Source organism: Petromyzon marinus, chromosome 26, assembly GCF_048934315.1.
Source record: "Petromyzon marinus isolate PM22_M1 ecotype Great Lakes invasive population chromosome 26, UKy_Petmar_22M1.pri1.0, whole genome shotgun sequence".
Taxonomy (NCBI): domain Eukaryota; kingdom Metazoa; phylum Chordata; class Hyperoartia; order Petromyzontiformes; family Petromyzontidae; genus Petromyzon; species Petromyzon marinus.
The window spans coordinates 9025496-9045484 of record NC_133692.1 but is presented as its reverse complement, the minus strand read 5'-3'; the positions used below and the strand labels follow the sequence as shown (position 1 = coordinate 9045484).

The following is a 19989-nucleotide window of genomic DNA, read 5'->3' as shown; positions in this document are numbered from 1 at the left end:
CATTTTCAATTATCGCCACGTAAAATATTTTTAACGGCCCATAGAGTAAAGGTATAGGATTCTGGGTCATATAGGGATAGTGGGAGCAACTCAACTCATACTTACCTGACAGGGGAGGCACCATGATCACTTAGGTGGTCCTCCCAGGGCGAGGATCATCCATTGCACTGCGGGTGGGTTGACCCCTGCGATTTCCCCAAATGCGAATATTAAAGAAAAAATGGAGCTATGCAATGTACAATACGTGTTTTGCTATTTGTAGTTTCTTGTTAAAAAACCAGATTTGTTAGTGGTTTTATGAACCATTTTAAAATTAACCATGCTTCAAATCACTTTAAACTATTGTCATTGTAGTCCGTATTTCATGTGGCGCTGCACTCAGATGCTGTAGGAGAAAACATGTATTAAAAAGGCGGCGTTGGAAAGCTAAAGTTTAGCATAAAATTCACTTGAAAGTATTCAACGTCTACCTAAAACTGCAGATGTTCAGAATATTATATTGAAATGCTCTTATATTTATCACATATTATAACTATCAAAAAATACTTGAAACTTTGTAGTAGAACGAAGCAAAATGGAGAGTACAATTATAACAATCACATATTCATTCCACAAAATGAAAAGTCCTTGGTAGAATCATTAGAATCAAAATGTTTAATAAAATTCATTCAAAAAATTTATGAAATGCTCCTTAAGGGAAAATATAAAAGGTGACCTTAGTAAATTAAAAAATAACAAATAGCTAATAATGAAAATGAATAACAATTAGTGTAGTTATAACAATTATATTTAATGAATTTAAGGTTTCGCATTTTGATGTGACGTCACATTTCTCAAACCCCCCTCTCCGAATCAGAATCAGAAAGGGTTTTATTCGCCATGAAAGTTCACACCGACACGGAATTTACTTTGGCAGGATGGTGCATACATTCAACATATAGGAATCTAAAATCTTGAATAAGTTTTAAACAAGTCTTACTATAATAATAAGGGTTCAAAGTCTAACTAACACCAAGGGGCTGAAGTATATAAAATTGATTAAATATTGAATATAAAATAGCTTGAAGATATAATTTAAAAATAAAATACAAATAGGTTAACATAGTTAATATCGGCAAGGTGTCATTATGTAGATAAAATGTTAAAATCAGTGTAAGCCCTTGGCCTTGTTTAACAGGCCAGCAGCAGATGGGAAGAAACTGTTTTTATGGCGTGAGGTTTTGGTCCTGATGGACCGAAGCCTTCTGCCTGAGGGGAGTAGCTGAAACAGAGAGTGTACAGGGTGGGAGGAATCGGCCACAATCTTCCTCGCTCGCCTCATGGTTCTTGTCGTGTGCAGGTCCTCGAGGTTTGGTAGATTGCAGGCAATTACCTTCTCAGCAGTGTGGATGATACGCTGCAGTCTGCTCTTGTCCTTGGCAGTGGCAGCAGCGTACCAGACGGTTATGGAGGAGGTGAGGATGGATTCAATGATCGCTGTATAGAATTGCAGCATCATTGTCTTTGGCAGGTTGAATTTCTTCAGCTGCCTTAGAAAGTACATCCTCTGTTGAGATTTCTTGGTGAGGGAGCTGATGTTCAATTCCCACTTGAGGTCCCGGGAGAGAATAGTGCCCAGGAAGCGGAAGGACTCTACAATCTTGACTGGGGAGTCTAACAGGGTAATGGGGGTGAGTGGGGCTGTATTCTTCCTGAAGTCCACAACCATCTCAACTGTCTTTAGAGCATTTAGCTCTAAGTTGTTCTGGCTACACCAGGTCACCAGGTTGCCAGCTTCTCACCTATAGGTAGACTCATCCCCACCAGAGATCAGCCCAATGAGGGTGGTGTCGTCCGCAAACTTCAAGAGTTTGACGGACAGATGATTGGAGGTGCAGCTGTTGGTATACAGGGAGAAGAGCAGTGGGGAAAGGACGCAGCCCTGAGGAGTTCCGGTGCTGATGGACCTGGAGTCAGAGACTTGTGTTCCCAGCTTAACGCACTGCTTCCTGTCAGACAGGAAGTCTGTGAACCACCTGCAGGTGGAGTAGGGCACGTTCAGCTGGAAGAGCTTGTCCTGAAGCAGGGCAGGGATGATGGTGTTGAAGGCAGAGCTGAAGTCCACAAACAGGATCCTAGCGTAGGATGCTGGGGCGTCCAGATGCTGTAGGGTGAAGTGGAGAGCCATGTTAACTGTGCCGTCCACAGACCTGTTGGCTCTGAAGGCAAACTGAAGGGGGTCCAGGAGAGGGTCTGTGATGGCTTTAAGGTGTGCATGGACCAGGCGCTCAAAAGACTTCATTACCACAGATGTAAGGGCGACCGGTCTGTAATCATTTAGTCCTGTTGGCCTTAGCTTTTTGGGCACAGGGATGATGGTGGAGGACTTGAGACAGGCTGGTACATGGCATGTCTCCAGGGAGGTGTTAAAGATGTTGGTGAACACCGGAGACAGCTGGTCAGCGCAGTGCCTGAGGGTGGCTGGAGAGACAGAGTCCGGCCCGGCTGCTTTGTGTGGATTCTGCCTCTTAAAAAGTCTATTAACTTCTCCCTCCTGAAAGGAGAGAGTCGCCTCTGTAGTATGGGTGGGGGATGGGGCCTCTTGGGTGGGAAGGGGTGGTTCAGGACAGTCCAATTGTCTTTCAAATCTACAGTATAACTCGTTCAGGTCGTTGGCTATGCGGGAGTCGTTAGTGGTGTGCGGGGCTCTGGGTTTGTAGTTGGTGATCTGCCTGAGCCCTCTCCAGACAGAAGCAGAGTCGTTAGTAGAGAACTGGTGTTTTAGTCTCTCTGAGTACAGTCGTTTAGCCTCTCTCACCGCTTTGCTAAACCTGTTCTTCGACTCCTTGAATCTGTCTCTATCCCCACTCCTAAACGTTTCCTCCTTCTCCAACCTCAACCTTCTGAGCTTTGCTGAGAACCAGGGCTTATTGTTGTTAAAGTTCACCCTGGTACGTGTTGGGATACAGCAGTCCTCACAGAAGCTGCTGTAGGACGTCACAGCCTCTGTGATTTCATCCAGACTATTGGTAGCAGTCGTGAACATATCCCAGTCAGTACAGTCTAAGCACGCCCGCAAATACTCCACAGCCTCACTGGTCCACTGTTTAGATGTCCTCACAGCAGGTTTACATAGTTTTAGTTTCTGCCTGTATGCAGGAATCAGGTGGACCATGGCATGGTCAGAGTGTCCTAGTGCTGCTCGGGGGACGGCGTGGTAGGCTCGTCACACATCGTCACAAATGTCTGACCCCTCTCTCCCCCTCGGCGCGTGGACGTCATTTATGGACGGCCCCGAATAGGGGTGGATTCCCGTACTATTGCGTTGATCGGCTCTTTCTGCACATGGTCCAACAATCACGATGCACTGCCCTCTGCTGCTCAACCCGAATCCCTGCTTATTTCACGTTCGCATCTCGGGTGAAATGGCTATGGCGGACATGTGAATTGATAGCCAAGCCTGAAAGTCTGCTGTCAATGGCTATGAGTTCTAACGGTTTATTGTAATGTTTATGATAATAAAACGGTTGTGGCATATAAACAAACCTGTCAAATACAAATACTTCCGTAACTAAGGGTAAACCCTCTAAAATAGCAACTACCTTGAGACAACATTACCCAGAATTCCATTGGAGATTTCATTCGTAACTATGCTTCCAGCTAACCTAAATGTCTACTTTCCTAACTAGTGTATGTTTTAATTTGGTGCCGTTTTGTGTTGGAATACGACGGTGTCAATTTATTTAACATTTTCAATTATCGCCACGTAAAATATTTTTAACGGCCCATAGAGTAAAGGTAGAGGATTCCGGGTCATATAGGAATAGTGGGAGCAACCCAACTCATACTTACCTGACAGGGGAGGCACCATGATCACTTAGGTGGTCCTCCCAGGGCGAGGCTCATCCATTGCACTGCGGGTGGGTTGACCCCTGCGATTTCCCCAAATGCGGGAAACTCGACTGTATAATTTGTGGTACTGGGGGACTGCGTTCGCGCTATCCCCCGAATATTAAAGAAAAAATAGAGCTATGCAATGTACAATACGTGTTTTGCTATTTGTAGTTTCTTGTTAGAAAACCAGATGTGTTAGTGGTTTTATGAACCATTTTAAAATTAACCATGCTTCAAATCACTTTAAACTATTGTCATTGTAGTCCGTATTTCATGTGGCGCTGCACTCAGATGCTGTAGGAGAAAACATGTATTAAAAAGGCGGCGTTGGAAAGCTAAAGTTTAGCATAAAATTCACTTGAAAGTATTCAACGTCTAACTATCAAAAAATACTTGAAACTTTGTAGTAGAACGAAGCAAAATGGAGAGTACAATTATAACAATCACATATTCATTCCACAAAATGAAAAGTCCTTGGTAGAATCATTAGAATCAAAATGTTTAATAAAATTCATTCCAAAAATTTATGAAATGCTCCTTAAGGGAAAATATAAAAGGTGACCTTAGTAAATTAAAAAATAACAAATAGCTAATAATGAAAATGAATAACAATTAGTGTAGATATAACAATTATATTTAATGAATTTAAGGTTTCGCATTTTGATGTGACGTCACATTTCTCAAACCCCCCTCTCCGAATCAGAATCAGAAAGGGTTTTATTCGCCATGAAAGTTCACACCGACACGGAATTTACTTTGGCAGGATGGTGCATACATTCAACATATAGGAATCTAAAATCTTGAATAAGTTTTAAACAAGTCTTACTATAATAATAAGGGTTCAAAGTCTAACTAACACCAAGGGGCTGAAGTATATAAAATTGAATAAATATCGAATATAAAATAGCTTTAAGATATAATTAAAAAAAATACAAATAGGTTAACATAGTTAATATCGGCAAGGTGTCATTATGTAGATAAAATGTTAAAATCAGCGTAAGCCCTTGGCCTTCTTTAACAGGCCAGCAGCAGATGGGAAGAAACTGTTTTTATGGCGTGAGGTTTTGGTCCTGATGGACCGAAGCCTTCTGCCTGAGGGGAGTAGCTGAAACAGAGAGTGTCCAGGGTGGGAGGAATCGGCCAGAATCTTCCTCGCTCGCCTCATGGTTCTTGTCGTGTGCAGGTCCTCGAGGGTTGGTAGATTGCAGGCAATTACCTTCTCAGCAGTGTGGATGATACGCTTGTTGTATACGGCCCTTTTTCCACAATTAATATCCATAAGAATATTTACGGATGCATACACCTAGATTTCTTTTTCCTTTCTTTCGTGACAAATAATATATATATTTTTTTAATGAATCAAACCAGTAAGCCAGAAACACGAAAAACCAGATGTCGGTCATAAACAGACCATTAAAGAATAAAGAAATAATAAAACTCTCAAGGCGAGGATGTAACAGCTATCGGCGAAAATCTCCAGATGAACAAGAGTTTGATGGGCCCCTTAGGAAAGGTCCCTCCGAGGTCAGAACACCAAGAGAGCAGACACCAGACGCCAACAGGGTAAATCGTATACATATTCTTTTCCTTATTTTCCAGTAAAGCAACAAAAAAATTAAAAGGCAACAACAAGAATAAGATAAAAGTAGCGAGCCTAACGCTCACTCCAATTAAGAACAGGCCACCAGACACATCAGTGAATTATTATCCAATGATTAATTCGCTATCAAATGATTTTCACCTTTAATACTTTTACTGTTAAAACAAAGCTTGGAGCAAGAATACCGAGTCACATCAAAGGTTATCGAGAAGGAATGAGACAACGAGCAAACTTGCGAAAGAGTTTAAACAATATTCCAAGCAACCCCGACCACATTTGTCTCTCTCACAGCGCGGAGAAGCAGGAATTGCACCTTATCACAAGGGACCATCTGGAAAAGCCAGCCGGGTTTGATGAGGAGACACACCCACCCCACACACGGCAACCAGGCAAAGAAAGTTTTAAAGAAAATTGCAAGATAATATTAATAATAACAACGTGTTAACCTTACACGACATTCCATTATAGAACCTTACAGAACCAAGGGATATGGATTCCAACAATCAAGAAACGGACCTCTTAAACTCAGGATGATAATTATTTTTCTTTTTAATAATCCCATCATAACAATTCGAACCTCGGTAAAACCGAGAGGTGTCGGGAGGACGCAGTTACAAACACGAGTCTTGGCGAACATGGGACCAAATGGTATTTGAGCAATATAAGTCAAAAGTATAAAGAGGTGCTCCCGGCCACCTTTGTCTTTCCCTGCAGAACGTGATAAAATGCATATGCTCGGAAGAGCATCTTCACTTGGAAATAAATCAAATACTATGAATCACAAGCAGGATCATAACTGTGTATGATAAGATACCAACTGTGATGTGAAATGTTAAACTTAAAAAAAATCTTAACCATTTCTTTGTGCGTCGGAACGCGTACGGAAAAGGGGGGGGGAACCCGCCCCTCTCTCTGGGTGGAGGGATCCGACAACCAGACGCCACCAAGATGAATCGAGGTGTCTGTTGTCTTGATGTTTATGGCTTGAGGAAAGACCCGAACAGGACCGTGTCATAAATGACACACACACAAACATACACACTGACACACGAACCCCCCCCACCACCGACACACGAACCCCCCCACCGACATACGATCAGATCAAAGATAGCTCCACCTCGTGAGGGGGAGCCGAGAAGGGGAGAGATTTTTGGCATAAAAAGGAGCCGTTTCAGCATTGAAGCCAACTCATCAGCCCTCGGGGCCAGCTCATCAGCCCTCGGGGCCAACTCATCAGCCCTCGGGGGCAGCTCAACAGAAGAAGACTCATCTCAACTCAGCTCAACAGAAGAAGACTCATCTCAACTCAACTCAGCAGAAGAAAACTTGACCTGTCGCCCGCGAGCGCAGCGTCAGATACTACAGCAGCGGAAAGAGCGCGCGCCGGCGTAGCTCATCCAGCAGTGGAGGAAACTGCTGTCAGCGAATCAGCACGGGCGCGTTCGCGCATCTTCAAGGAGAAAGAGTGCGGCCAGCAACGCCAAGCAAGAGCGTGCAGCAGCTCAGCCAGCAGTGGAGAGAAACTGCTATCAGCGAATCAGCACGGGCGCGTTCGCGCGTCTTCAAGGAGAAAGAGCGCGTGCCACCAGCGTGCCATCGGCACCAGCATCAGCACCAGCGCGCCGCTGCGGGCGTGCTTCTAACGCCGTCTACCAGACGGTCATCTCAGCTACAACAACGCATCTACTCGTTCACCAACGTCCGTCGAGTCCGAACCAACTACTGAAAGAAGAATCAACTGATACGTATGATACACTGCCCCCCACTACACACAAACCAGACGTCTGCTTGACGCAAAGAATCGATTCCGAACATTGGCCTACTCTTTCACCACTCACACCATTCAACACACACACACACGGGTCATTAACAAAGCCTAAAAACCTCAAGCCATTGAACCATCCGTGATTGTGGAAACATCGCAACGACCGAGTGAATAATCTATCGTTTTTAAGAGTGTTCATAATTTTCTCTGTAATGTTGTGCTGGGGCTGTACTTCTAACCGCATAAATTACCAACTGACCCATTAACAAGGATTCATTCTTGGCACCTCACCACGGAGCGCCGCTCGCGGGGGTGAAGAGCGGGTTCAACCGGTTCCCTGTCAGGGGTCTGGCCACAATCAATTAAAAGATTGGCCCGAGATAAGGATCTCAAAAGGAAACATCGCCACCCATTGAGTCGCGTTGAGAAGTTGATTAGGAATACTTGAGTCGTTCGTTAATATTTGTCTTTCTGCATAACCTTGCCGGTATCCACGAATGAAATAACGAATTCAAACGCATATTTGTGCCTCCAAGAATAATACTGGTTGGAGTGCCCTGTCAACGAGTAGCGTTGCATAATAATCAGTCATCCTATTGTTAACAACGTGACAATAATTGCATTAAGGGCCGCGCATGATCAGTGACCGATTGCTGTTTTGTGTGACGATTCAAGTAACGAAGCATTGTGGCCATCGAGTGGGTTGATAAGGCAATTAGAAGTATTCCAGTCGAACGCTTTAAATTCATAATCGTTATGAATCAATGAACGAACATCAACGTGGTACTGTGCTGACGATTTCAAGCATAATAACTTCGCATATCAGAATGTATTAAGGATTGGATACGAATCAAAGACCAAGTGCCGTGTTGTGTAACAATTCAAGCATACGAGTTTGCATATTATAAAGTTAAGGTTTGATAGAATAGTTCGCATGTTTTTCATCTCTCTCTCAACAACCGATCGATTGCGTTACGCGTCGGGAATTAACCACAGGTGCCGCTATCGAGGTGAAACAACGCAATCGTGATGGTATCATGTTAACGCTGTGTTGAAATTCCAAATCCCGAGATTGAGTTTTTCATATTATCCAAAAATTAAAGTTAGCTAGAAATAAAATTGATTAAAGCAGAAGGTTTGTGTGTGATTCTTCCTGAAATTCTGCATAATATTGTTCTGCGTATGAGATCTGAATCCTGGGGACCTATCATAAGCACACTATCACCACATAATCCATAACACACATAATTCGTAATGTTCAATCGAGAGTAATCGTATCCTTATCGATAATACGGAATTAAAGAGCAGAGTCGAATCGACTCTCTCTCATTCACGCTCACAACGCCTGCGTCACTGCATACGATTAATTGCGTTATTCCAATTCATAACACAATCCTCGTCACCGAGGCTCGACCTGATAATCCATAACGACCTGCATTATCCTAACCACGCCCACTCGCATAAATTAATACGATTATCTCTCGAATCAGCATAATTTATGCGCATAATTACACTGATTAACATAATTTCGGATAAATTATGCAAACCTCAAATTTCATTTAATTTTCATTATTTTCATCAATTTTCATAACACCTATATATACAACACGCTGCAGTCTGCTCTTGTCCTTGGCAGTGGCAGCAGCGTACCAGACGGTTATGGAGGAGGTGAGGATGGATTCAATGATCGCTGTATAGAATTGCACCATCATTGTCTTTGGCAGGTTGAATTTCTTCAGCTGCCATAGAAAGTACATCCTCTGTTGAGCTCTCTTGGTGAGGGAGCTGATGTTCAGTTCCCACTTGAGGTCCCGGGAGAGAATAGTGCCCAGGAAGCGGAAGGACTCTACAATCTTGACTGGGGAGTCTAACAGGGTGATGGGGGTGAGTGGGGCTGTATTCTTCCTAAAGACCACAACCATCTCAACTGTCTTTAGAGCATTTAGCTCTAAGTTGTTCTGGCTACACCAGGTCACCAGGTTGTCAGCTTCTCACCTATAGTCAGACTCATCCCCACCAGAGATCAGCCCAATGAGGGTGGTGTCGTCCGCAAACTTCAAGAGTTTGACGGACAGATGATTGGAGGTGCAGCTGTTGGTATACAGGGAGAAGAGCAGTGGGGAAAGGATGCAGCCCTGAGGAGTTCCGGTGCTGATGGACCTGGAGTCAGAGACTTGTGTTCCCAGCTTAACGCACTGCTTCCTGTCAGACAGGAAGTCTGTGAACCACCTGCAGGTGGAGTAGGGCACGTTCAGCTGGAAGAGCTTGTCCTGAAGCAGGGCAGGGATGATGGTGTTGAAGGCAGAGCTGAAGTCCACAAACAGGATCCTAGCGTAGGATGCTGGGGCGTCCAGATGCTGTAGGGTGAAATGGAGAGCCATGTTAACTGCGTCGTCCACAGACCTGTTGGCTCTGAAGGCAAACTGAAGGGGGTCCAGGAGAGGGTCTGTGATGGCTTTAAGGTGTGCAAGGACCAGGCGCTCAAAAGACTTCATTACCACAGATGTAAGGGCGACCGGTCTGTAATCATTTAGTCCTGTTGGCCTTAGCTTTTTGGGCACAGGGATGATGGTGGAGGACTTGAGACAGGCTGGTACATGGCATGTCTCCAGGGAGGTGTTAAAGATGTTGGTGAACACCGGAGACAGCTGGTCAGCGCAGTGCCTGAGGGTGGCTGGAGAGACAGAGTCCGGCCCGACTGCTTTGTGTGGATTCTGCCTCGAAAAAAGTCTATTAACTTCTCCCTCCTGAAAGGAGAGAGTCGTCTCTGTAGTATGGGTGGGGGATGGGGCCTCTTGGGTGGGAAGGGGTGGTTCAGGACAGTCCAATTGTCTTTCAAATCTACAGTAGAACTCGTTCAGGTCGTTGGCTATGCGGGAGTCGTTAGTGGTGTGGGGGGCTCTGGGTTTGTAGTTGGTGATCTGCCTGAGCCCTCTCCAGACAGAAGCAGAGTCGTTAGTAGAGAACTGGTGTTTTAGTCTCTCTGAGTACAGTCGTTTAGCCTCTCTCACCGCTTTGCTAAACCTGTTCTTCGACTCCTTGAATCTGTCTCTATCCCCACTCCTAAACGTTTCCTCCTCCAACCTCAACCTTCTGAGCTTTGCTGAGAACCAGGGCTTATTGTTGTTAAAGTTCACCCTGGTACGTGTTGGGATACAGCAGTCCTCACAGAAGCTGATGTAGGACGTCACAGCCTCTGTGAGTTCATCCAGACTATTGGTAGCAGTCGTGAACATATCCCAGTCAGTACAGTCTAAGCACGCCCGCAAATCTTCCACAGCCTCACTGGTCCACTGTTTAGATGTCCTCACAGCAGGTTTACAGAGTTTTAGTTTCTGCCTGTATGCAGGAATCAGGTGGACCATGGCATGGTCAGAGTGTCCTAGTGCTGCTCGGGGGACGGCGTGGTAGGCTCGTCACACATCGTTACAAATGTCTGACCCCTCTCCCCCCCTCGGCGCGTGGACGTCATTTTTGGACGGCCCCGAATAGGGGTGGATTCCCGTACTATTGCGTTGATCGGCTCTTTCTGCACATGGTCCAACAATCACGATGCACTGCCCTCTGCTGCTCAACCCGAATCCCTGCTTATTTCACGTTCGCATCTCGGGTGAAATGGCTATGGCGGACATGTGAATTGATAGCCAAGCCTGAAAGTCTGCTGTCAATGGCTATGAGTTCTAACGGTGTGTTATAATGTTTATGTTAATAAGAACGGTTGTGGCATATAAACAAACCTGAAAAATACAAATACTTCCATAACTAAGGGTAAACCCTCTAAAATAGCAACTACCTTGAGACAACATTACCCAGAATTCCATTGGAGATTTCATTCGTAACTATGCTTCCAGCTAACCTAAATGTCTACTTTCCTAACTAGTGTATATTTTAATTTGGTGCCGTTTTGTGTTGGAATACGACGGTGTCAATTTATTTAACATTTTCAATTATCGCCACGTAAAATATTTTTAACGGCCCATAGAGTAAAGGTAGAGGATTCCGGGTCATATAGGAATAGTGGGAGCAACCTAACTCATACTTACCTGACAGGGGAGGCACAATGATCACTTAGGTGGTCCTCCCAGGGCGAGGCTCATCCATTGCACTGCGGGTGGGTTGACCCCTGCGATTTCCCCAAATGCGGGAAACTCGACTGTATAATTTGTGGTACTGGGGGACTGCGTTCGCGCTATGCAATGTACAATACGTGTTTTGCTATTTGTAGTTTCTTGTTAGAAAACCAGATGTGTTAGTGATTTTATGAACCATTTTAAAATTAACCATGCTTCAAATCACTTTAAACTATTGTCATTGTAGTCCGTATTTAATGTGGCGCTGCACTCTAATGCTGTAGGAGAAAACATGTATTCAAAAGGCGGCGTTGGAAAGCTAAAGTTTAGCATAAAATTAACTTCAAAGTATTCAACGTCTAACTAAAACTGCAGATGTTCAGAATATTATATTGAAATGCTCTTATATTTATCACATATTATAACTATCAAAAAATACTTGAAACTTTGCAGTAGAACGAAGCAAAATGGAGTGTACAATTATAACAATCACATTCATTCCACAAAATGAAAAGTCCTGGTAGAATCATTAGAATCAAAATGTTTAATAAAATTCATTCAAAAAATTTATGAAATGCTCCTTCAGGGAAAAAATAAAAGGTGACCTTAGTAAATAAAAAAATAACAAATAGCTAATAATGAAAATGAATCACAATTAGTGTAGTTATAACAATTATATTTAATGAATTTAAGGTTTCGCATTTTGATGTGACGTCACATTTCTTAAACCCCCCTCTCAGAATCAGAAAGGGTTTTATTCGCCATGAAAGTTCACACCGACACGGAATTTACTTTGGCAGGATGGTGCATACATTCAACATATAGGAATCTAAAATCTTGAATAAGTTTTAAACAAGTCTTACTATAATAATAAGGGTTCAAAGTCTAACTAACACCAAGGGGCTGAAGTATATAAAATTGAATAATTATCGAATATACAATAGCTTTAAGATATAATTTTTAAAAAAATAATACAAATAGGTTAACATAGTTAATATCGGCAAGGTGTCATTATGTAGATAAAATGTTAAAATCAGTGTAAGCCCTTGGCCTTCTTTAACAGGCCGGCAGCAGATGGGAAGAAACTGTTTTTATGGCGTGAGGTTTTGGTCCTGATGGACCGAAGCCTTCTGCCGGAGGGGAGTAGCTGAAACAGAGAGTGTCCAGGGTGGGAGGAATCGGCCACAATCTTCCTCGCTCGCCTCATGGTTCTTGTCGTGTGCAGGTCCTCGAGGTTTGGTAGATTGCAGGCAATTACCTTCTCAGCAGTGTGGATGATACGCTGCAGTCTGCTCTTGTCCTTGGCAGTGGTAGCAGCGTCCCAGACGGTTATGGAGGAGGTGAGGATGGATTCAATGATCGCTGTATAGAATTGCACCATCATTGTCTTTGGCAGGTTGAATTTCTTCAGCTGCCATAGAAAGTACATCCTCTGTTGAGCTCTCTTGGTGAGGGAGCTGATGTTCAGTTCCCACTTGAGGTCCCGGGAGAGAATAGTGCCCAGGAAGCGGAAGGACTCTACAATTTTGACTGGGGAGTCTAACAGGGTGATGGGGGTGAGTGGGGCTGTATTCTTCCTGAAGTCCACAACAATCTCAACTGTCTTTAGATCATTTAGCTCTAAGTTGTTCTGGCTACACCAGGTTGTCAGCTTCTCACCTATAGTCAGACTCATCCCCACCAGAGATCAGCCCAATGAGGGTGGTGTCGTCCGCAAACTTCAAGAGTTTGACGGACAGATGATTGGAGGTGCAGCTGTTGGTATACAGGGAGAAGAGCAGTGGGGAAAGGATGCAGCCCTGAGGAGTTCCGGTGCTGATGGACCTGGAGTCAGAGACTTGTGTTCCCAGCTTAACGCACTGCTTCCTGTCAGACAGGAAGTCTGTGAACCACCTGCAGGTGGAGTAGGGCACGTTCAGCTGGAAGAGCTTGTCCTGAAGCAGGGCAGGGATGATGGTGTTGAAGGCAGAGCTGAAGTCCACAAACAGGATCCTAGCGTAGGATGCTGGGGCGTCCAGATGCTGTAGGGTGAAGTGGAGAGCCATGTTAACTGCGTCGTCCACAGACCTGTTGGCTCTGAAGGCAAACTGAAGGGGGTCCAGGAGAGGGTCTGTAGTATGGGTGGGGGATGGGGCCTCTTGGGTGGGAAGGGGTGGTTCAGGACAGTCCAATTGTCTTTCAAATCTACAGTAGAACTCGTTCAGGTCGTTGGCTATGCGGGAGTCGTTAGTGGTGTGGGGGGCTCTGGGTTTGTAGTTGGTGATCTGCCTGAGCCCTCTCCAGACAGAAGCAGAGTCGTTAGTAGAGAACTGGTGTTTTAGTCTCTCTGAGTACAGTCGTTTAGCCTCTCTCACCGCTTTGCTAAACCTGTTCTTCGACTCCTTGAATCTGTCTCTATCCCCACTCCTAAACGCTTCCTCCTTCTCCAACCTCAACCTTCTGAGCTTTGCTGAGAACCAGGGCTTATTGTTGTTAAAGTTCACCCTGGTACGTGTTGGGATACAGCAGTCCTCACAGAAGCTGCTGTAGGACGTCACAGCCTCTGTGAGTTCATCCAGACTATTGGTAGCAGTCGTGAACATATCCCAGTCAGTACAGTCTAAGCACGCCTGCAAATCTTCCACAGCCTCACTGGTCCACTGTTTAGATGTCCTCACAGCAGGTTTACATAGTTTTAGTTTCTGCCTGTATGCAGGAATCAGGTGGACCATGGCATGGTCAGAGTGTCCTAGTGCTGCTCGGGGGACGGCGTGGTAGGCTCGTCACACATCGTCACAAATGTCTGACCCCTCTCTCCCCCTCGGCGCGTGGACGTCATTTATGGACGGCCCCGAATAGGGGTGGATTCCCGTACTATTGCGTTGATCGGCTCTTTCTGCACATGGTCCAACAATCACGATGCACTGCCCTCTGCTGCTCAACCCGAATCCCTGCTTATTTCACGTTCGCATCTCGGGTGAAATGGCTATGGCGGACATGTGAATTGATAGCCAAGCCTGAAAGTCTGCTGTCAATGGCTATGAGTTCTAACGGTTTATTATAATGTTTATGATAATAAAACGGTTGTGGCATATAAACAAACCTGTCAAATACAAATACTTCCGTAACTAAGGGTAAACCCTCTAAAATAGCAACTACCTTGAGACAACATTACCCAGAATTCCATTGGAGATTTCATTCGTAACTATGCTTCCAGCTAACCTAAATGTCTACTTTCCTAACTAGTGTATGTTTTAATTTGGTGCCGTTTTGTGTTGGAATACGACGGTGTCAATTTATTTAACATTTTCAATTTATCGCCACGTAAAATATTTTTAACGGCCCATAGAGTAAAGGTAGAGGATTCCGGGCCATATAGGAATAGTGGGAGCAACCCAACTCATACTTACCTGACAGGGGAGGCACCATGATCACTTAGGTGGTCCTCCCAGGGCGAGGCTCATCCATTGCACTGCGGGTGGGTTGACCCCTGCGATTTCCCCAAATGCGGGAAACTCGACTGTATAATTTGTGGTACTGGGGGACTGCGTTCGCGCTATCCCCCGAATATTTTGAAAGAAAAGAATATCTTGTGTTACTCTTTGGTAGTTTCGGTAAAGTCACGTATAAATAATGAAATAACATAATAGCTTAAATTGCAAGTGTGTATCTGTCTTTGTGTCTTGGCTTGGATTTGTGTCTCTGTGCTGTGTCTGCCTGTGTGTGGGCCTTGGTGTTTCCGAGTGGGTGCTGCAGCGCTCCATACATACCTCATGCTAATTTGTCCCATTGTCTCTCAGCCCATTTAAGGCGACTTCACTGTGTGCTTGTCTCTGTGCTGGTTCGCTCTACTTGGATGTCTATGTGTGTGTGCGGTCTGTATTTTTAATTTCATACTTGCAATTTAGCAATCTTTGAAATAGCGTAATCAACCAGACTATGCGTTAATTGTGTTTTGACCGACCGTCTGTGTTGCTTTATATGGTTTCCAAATTTTGCTAAACCCTGTTTGTCTGGTATGCTTCTCTCTCTGTGTCCCCTGTTGTAACTGTGTTGGTTCCCCGTACTTGGGTGTCTGTATATACATCTGAGGTTATGTGTTTCCCCTCTCTCGTAAATTTAGCTCTTCTGTACCTGATGATGGCTGGTTGTGTTGCAACCGAAACGTCTTACGCTATTACGTTATATTATTTCTTATTTATACGTGACTTTACCGAAAAAAACGAAGAGTATTCCTGCAGTCACGAAAGCTTCGAATCAAGCCCAATATCCTGTGTAATTATGGAACATCCACCACTTGTTTTGCCGTTTGCAGCCTCTTGTTAGAAAGCCATATTTGTAAGTGATTATATATCCAGTGTTTGAGCACCTGCAGGCTTAACACGCAAATTACACCGTGAAAACGAATTCAGCACAATTAACCAAACACATAGAGCCAACGTTATCCACCACAATACCTTTAGGACCAGGAGCAAGTGAGGGCTTTACCATTCTGGCAAATTGCCCGATGATGCTGGATGTAAATACCAGCGAAACGTCGTACTCAAACTGTAAATGTTGTGGATTCACTCTTCAACACACCGGTGGGCTAAAGTCGTGAACTATTTCTCTTTTGGCAACGTGACACTTTTTGGCTGATTGGCCGTGTCGGGTGGTGGAGGGTTACCACACATTTATAAGCGGTGCCCTCAAATGCTTAGGAAGAAGGGAACAAAGCTGAGGAATCTGCGCTGATGGAGGAGTCTCAGGAGATTAAACAAACCTCACCGACAACCAACAAAGACCCAGACAGCTGGGGGTCGGCGCCACACTCACCCCCTCGGCCAGCCGCTGCCCAGCTGACCGGGCGGGAAGATGAAAGCGAACGGCACCTGCGATGAATCTGGCTGGACTGGTGAGATCACGGCAGGCGGTGATACTGGCAGACGTTGCACTGGCCTGAAAGGCAGCGCAACCTCTGATTCCAACGTTGATGAGAACTTCGAGTTCGCTTGAAGTAATTTAGAGTTAAATAGCGGGGCGGATTCCTGGACGGCGTTGATCGGTTCTTAGTGCACACGATCCAATAATCACGATGCACTGCCCTCTGCTGCTCACCCCGAATCCCTGCTTATTTCACGTTCATATCTCGGGTGAAATGGCTATGGCGGACATGTGAATTGATAGCCAAGCATGAAATTCTGCTGTCAATGGCTATGAATTCTAAAAGTCTGCTGTTAATGGATATGCATTTTAACGGTTTATGATAATGTTTATGATAATAAGAACGGTGCCTTGGTTTGGTTGTGGCATATAAAAAAACCTGAAAAATAAAATACCTTCCGTAACTGAGGGTAAACCCTCTAAAATAGCAACTACTTTTAGCCAACATTACCCAGAATGCTATTCGAAATTTAATTCGTAAACTCTGTTTCCAGCTAACCTAAATGTCGACTTTTCTAACTAGTATATGTTTTAATTAGATGCTATTTTATGTTGGAAAACGACGGTGTTTAATCATTTAACATTTTCAATTATCACCACTTAAAAGCTTTACGAGGGCCCATAGAGTAAAGGTACAGGATTCTGGGTCATATAGGGATAGTGGGAGCAACCCAACTCATACTTACCTGACAGGGGAGGCACCATGATCACTTAGGTGGTCCTCCCAGGGCGAGGCTCATCCATTGCACTGCGGGTGGGTTGACCCCTGCGATTTCCCCAAATGCGGGAAACTCGACTGTATAATTTGTGGTACTGGGGGACTGCGTTCGCGCTATCCCCCAAATATTTTGAAAGAAAAGAATATCTTGTGTTACTCTTTGGTAGTTTCGGTAAAGTCACGTATAAATCATAAAATAACATAATAGCTTAAATTGCAAGTGTGTATCTGTCTTTGTGTCTTGGCTTGGATTTGTGTCTCTGTGCTGTGTCTGCCTGTGTGTGGGCCTTGGTGTTTCCGAGTGGGTGCTGCAGCGCTCCATACATACCTCATGCTAATTTGTCCCATTGTCTCTCAGCCCGTTTAAGGCGACTTCACTGTGTGCTTGTCTCTGTGCTGGTTCGCTCTACTTGGATGTCTATGTGTGTGTGCGGTCTGTATTTTTAATTTCATACTTGCAATTTAGCAATCTTTGAAATAGCGTAATCAACCAGACTATGCGTTAATTGTGTTTTGACCGACCGTCTGTGTTGCTTTATATGGTTTCCAAATTTTGCTAAACCCTGTTTGTCTGGTATGCTTCTCTCTCTGTGTCCCCTGTTGTAACTGTGTTGGTTCCCCGTACTTGGGTGTCTGTATATACATCTGAGGTTATGTGTTTCCCCTCTCTCGTAAATTTAGCTCTTCTGTACCTGATGATGGCTGGTTGTGTTGCAACCGAAACGTCTTACGCTATTACGTTATATTATTTCTTATTTATACGTGACTTTACCGAAAAAAACGAAGAGTATTCCTGCAGTCACGAAAGCTTCGAATCAAGCCCAATATCCTGTGTAATTATGGAACATCCACCACTTGTTTTGCCGTTTGCAGCCTCTTGTTAGAAAGCCATATTTGTAAGTGATTATATATCCAGTGTTTGAGCACCTGCAGGCTTAACACGCAAATTACACCGTGAAAACGAATTCAGCACAATTAACCAAACACATAGAGCCAACGTTATCCACCACAATACCTTTAGGACCAGGAGCAAGTGAGGGCTTTACCATTCTGGCAAATTGCCCGATGATGCTGGATGTAAATACCAGCGAAACGTCGTACTCAAACTGTAAATGTTGTGGATTCACTCTTCAACACACCGGTGGGCTAAAGTCGTGAACTATTTCTCTTTTGGCAACGTGACACTTTTTGGCTGATTGGCCGTGTCGGGTGGTGGAGGGTTACCACACATTTATAAGCGGTGCCCTCAAATGCTTAGGAAGAAGGGAACAAAGCTGAGGAATCTGCGCTGATGGAGGAGTCTCAGGAGATTAAACAAACCTCACCGACAACCAACAAAGACCCAGACAGCTGGGGGTCGGCGCCACACTCACCCCCTCGGCCAGCCGCTGCCCAGCTGACCGGGCGGGAAGATGAAAGCGAACGGCACCTGCGATGAATCTGGCTGGAATGGTGAGATCACGGCAGGCGGTGATACTGGCAGACGTTGCACTGGCCTGAAAGGCAGCGCAACCTCTGATTCCAACGTTGATGAGAACTTCGAGTTCGCTTGAAGTAATTTAGAGTTAAATAGCGGGGCGGATTCCTGGACGGCGTTGATCGGTTCTTAGTGCACACGATCCAATAATCACGATGCACTCTGCCCTCTGCTGCTCACCCCGAATCCCTGCTTATTTCACGTTCATATCTCGGGTGAAATGGCTATGGCGGACATGTGAATTGATAGCCACGCCTGAAAGTCTGCTGTCAATGGCTATGAATTCTAAACGTCTGTTGTTAATGGATTTACATTTTAACGGTTTATGATAATGTTCATGATAATAAGAACGGTGCCTTGGTTTTGTTGTGGCATATAAAAAAAACCTAAAAAATACAATTTCTTCCGTAACTGAGGGTAAACCCTCTAAAATAGCAACTACTCAAAGCCAACATTACCCAGAATACCATTCGAAAGTTAATTCGTAAACTGTGCTTCCAGCTAACCTAAATGTCGACTTTCCTAACTAGTGTATGTTTTATTAGATGCTATTTTATGTTGGAAAACGGCGGTGTTTAATAATTTAACATTTTCAATTATCACCACTTGAAAACTTTACGAGGGCCCATAGAGTAGAGGTACAGGATTCTGCTTCATATAGGGATAGTGGGAGCAACCCAACTCATACTTACCTGACAGGGGAGGCACCATGATCACTTAGGTGGTCCTCCCAGGGCGAGGCTCATCCATTGCACTGCGGGTGGGTTGACCCCTGCGATTTCCCCAAATGCGGGAAACTCGACTGTATAATTTGTGGTACTGGGGGACTGCGTTCGCGCTATCCCCCGAATATTTTGAAAGAAAGAAAAATTCTGTATAGTTATGGAAGATCCACCATGTGTTTTGCCGTTTGCAGCCTCTTGTTAGAAAGCCATGTTTGTAAATGATTACATTATCCGTTGTAAAATTTGAGCACCTGCAGGTTTAACACACAAATTACACCGTTAGAATTAAAATTCATGACTGCATACATTACTCATGTAGGAATACCATAAAATTATATTAAACCAAATCAATCACGACGTTTCGACCGCAACACAAGCGATCTTCATCAGGCGTTAAAAAAACAAATCACGGAGGTAAATACAACAAGAAGATGAGAGACGAGAATTCAACAAACCTTGGAAAAAATATGTGATGCACAACCAGTCAGGTCAACAACATAGTTAGACACTTACCTGGCGGACCACGAATTTCAGAAGAGTGTTCAATTTCGTGTTCAACCTCTGCATTGAACATACCAGCATAGACAGAGTGAACAAATACGAGGTACAAGTCAGAAATACATTTACAGAGACTCCAAGAGGCAAGGACGGACAGAGAAGCAAGGAAAAAGAGTCGGATGAACAGAAGCCTTAAATAAGAAGTGAAGGTGGGGGGAGGGGCCAGAGAGAAAGGGGGCACAGCCGCAGAAGCGGGGGGAGGAGCAGGAGGAAGCACGGGCTGCTGCAACGCAGCAGAGGTGGGGGGGAGGGGCAGGGAAATGTAAGGGGGCACAATAAGTTTAGGACAGAATTACAAAGG

General features: G+C 44.6%; 5 non-coding genes and 1 pseudogene across 5 annotated transcripts; all 6 read left to right on the top strand.

Moving 5' to 3' along the window:
• Positions 1-97: 97 nt before the first annotated feature.
• Positions 98-271, top strand: LOC116946360 (U1 spliceosomal RNA; annotated as a pseudogene).
• A 3552-nt stretch (positions 272-3823) lies between these two features.
• Positions 3824-3987, top strand: LOC116946287 (U1 spliceosomal RNA). Its single transcript, XR_004403458.1, has one exon. It is a non-coding gene; the product is annotated as a U1 spliceosomal RNA (small nuclear RNA).
• Positions 3988-11273: 7286 nt separating this feature from the next.
• Positions 11274-11437, top strand: LOC116946350 (U1 spliceosomal RNA). Its single transcript, XR_004403519.1, has one exon. It is a non-coding gene; the product is annotated as a U1 spliceosomal RNA (small nuclear RNA).
• A 3252-nt stretch (positions 11438-14689) lies between these two features.
• LOC116946403 (U1 spliceosomal RNA) lies at positions 14690-14853 on the top strand. Its single transcript, XR_004403561.1, has one exon. It is a non-coding gene; the product is annotated as a U1 spliceosomal RNA (small nuclear RNA).
• Positions 14854-16888: 2035 nt separating this feature from the next.
• Positions 16889-17052, top strand: LOC116946385 (U1 spliceosomal RNA). The gene has a single exon (XR_004403543.1). It is a non-coding gene; the product is annotated as a U1 spliceosomal RNA (small nuclear RNA).
• A 2037-nt stretch (positions 17053-19089) lies between these two features.
• LOC116946402 (U1 spliceosomal RNA) lies at positions 19090-19253 on the top strand. The gene has a single exon (XR_004403560.1). It is a non-coding gene; the product is annotated as a U1 spliceosomal RNA (small nuclear RNA).
• The last annotated feature ends 736 nt before the right edge of the window (positions 19254-19989 follow it).